Raw genomic sequence first — 2563 nt, 5'->3', positions numbered from 1 at the left:
AAAATGACGTGGGGTCCCCCTATATTTTATAGCCAGAAAGGCTATGCAGACAGCTGCGGGCTGATTTTCATAGCCTAGAGAGGGGCCTAAGACGCCTATCCATTATTAATCCAATAGTAATAAAGGGTTAATAACACACACCTACATTAGGAAAAAGTATTTTAATATTCTTCATTTAACCATACTTACCATACTTCACTGCCTGCAAAAAATGTAAAATAATAAACCGTATACTACCTGTCCGCCGTAGTCCAATTAATAACGAGTGTCCCATGACGATCTCCCCTATAGAACAGTGACATTGGGTGATGTCACAGCTCTATGTGACCTTCAGTGTCACACTGACAGGAGACAATGGCTCCTGCAGTGCATCACTAAACTATAGTAGCCTCTCACTTTATGGCAATTGCTGCGTGGGAAAATTTCTCACACAGCAATGCCAAAAGTGAGACTAGGGACTATTTTTTTACAGCGGCGGAGGAACACAGTGCGGAAGGATACCTTCCTCCCGTCATTGTGTTCCTGGAGCCCCTAGAGAGCGGTCGTATCAGCTGCTGCTGCCATTCTCCATGGGAGATCGTCGTGGGACACTCGTGGATTTCTACAGACAGGGAGTATATTGGTTGTTTGTTATTTTAATCTTTTTTTACAGATGACATTGGCTTTGGGGAACAAAATGACAAGTAATGGTGAGCATGTAACCTATGTTATATGTACTGTATGTCTGTATGTATGTATTGTATGTAATGTATGAATGTATTGTATGTAGTATGTATGTAGTATGTATGTAGTATGTATGTTGTATGTATGTAGTATGTATGTTGTATGTATGTAGTATGTATGTAGTATGTTGTATGTATGTAGTATGTATGTAGTTTGCAGTATGTATGTAGTATGTATGTAGTATGTATGTAGCATGTATGTATGTATGTATTATGTAGTATGTATGTAGAATGTTGTATGTATGTATGTATGTATGTAGTATATATGTAGTATGTATGTAGCATGTATGTATGTATGTAGTATTTATGTTGTTTTTTTTTACATTTGACACATTAGCCAGATGATGGGACTACTACTGTCCCATCATTGGCTAATGTGTCAATCACTGTCACTGTAGCAGGCATCGTCAGATGGAACTTGCAGTCCCATCGGACGATGCCTGCACACATGCACAAACCCCCGGCAGCCTGCACAGACCCCCGGCAGCCCACACAGAGCCCAGGCAGCCCAAACAGACCCCTGGCAGCCCACACAGAGCCCCAGCAGCTGCACAGACTCCCGGGAGCCCAAACAGACCCCCGGCAGGTCCGCACTGAATCCCGGCAGCCCACACAGACCCCCGGCAGGCCCGTACAGACCCCCGGCAGCCCACACAGACCCCCAGCAGCCCACACAGACCCCGGGCAGGCCCATTTAGACCCCCAGCAGGCCCGTACAGACCCCCGACAGGCACGCACAGACCCCTGGCAGCACGCACAGACCACCGAGAGGCCCGTACAGATCCCCGGCAGGCCCGCACAGACCCCGCCCGCACACACAGACGCGCACAGTGTCCGCCCGTGCACCGCCAACACTCTTCCCCCCTCCAGAACAGGATGTACAAGGACAGAAAGGGCTTATTTACATTCTGATACTTGTGTCCCATTGACTTGCATTGGTATCGGGTATCGTTATCGGCGATATCCGATATTTTTTGGTTATCGGCCGATCCAATCTGATCCCGATACTTCTGGATATCAGAAGGTATCGCTCAACACTAATAGCAAATTAAAAATTACATGCCTGCAATCAAATTAAAGACTGCCAGTGTAATGCATGGATGGGCTGGGTATGTTAGATTAAAAGCATTCTTTTACTAACACCTCTCTGGCTCGTAGTAGGGAATTTAGAGCAGCATACACCTCTACTGTATTTTCACTAACACATATGAATATTGTAAAGGGTTGCCTCAGTTAGATAAACCCTTTACAGTAAATTACACATGTTAAACTCTGGCTTGCAGGCCAAATTTGGCCCACAGGGTAAGTATATTTGGCATGCCACACCAAGTGACCTGAATAGCACTTTCAACTGTATAGTTGGCAATAGAGTTGACAGCAATAATGGAAGATGGAGTGTCAGATGATGCTCCCTCCACCAGCATTCACCACTAAGTATGACGTCTCAGTGCAGCAAGCGCAATTATGTTACAATGTGCAGTGCAGAGAATCAAAAGATGTGCTACAGAGACCAGAGCAGCGGCGAATGAGGAGAGGAGAATATTTCTTAATTTTTTTATGTGGGTCTCATTCTATTGTATGGAGATCTATGTTAAGCTATTATACTCTATGGAGTACTGTGTGGTGCCATTATACTCTATGAATCACTATGTGGGGCTATTATACTCTATGGGAGGCAGTTCAGGGCCTATTAACTGCATTTAGAACTTTGTGGGGCATTATACTATTTGGAAGGCAATCCAAGGCACATGTAGTGCCATTATACTGTCAATGTAGGGCCCATTATACTATATGGAGGACTATGTGGGGCCATTATACAGTATGGAAGGCAGTGCAGCGCC

Source organism: Ranitomeya variabilis, chromosome 3 (genome assembly GCF_051348905.1).
Source record: "Ranitomeya variabilis isolate aRanVar5 chromosome 3, aRanVar5.hap1, whole genome shotgun sequence".
NCBI lineage: Eukaryota > Metazoa > Chordata > Amphibia > Anura > Dendrobatidae > Ranitomeya > Ranitomeya variabilis.
Note: the sequence above shows the minus strand (reverse complement) of the source record.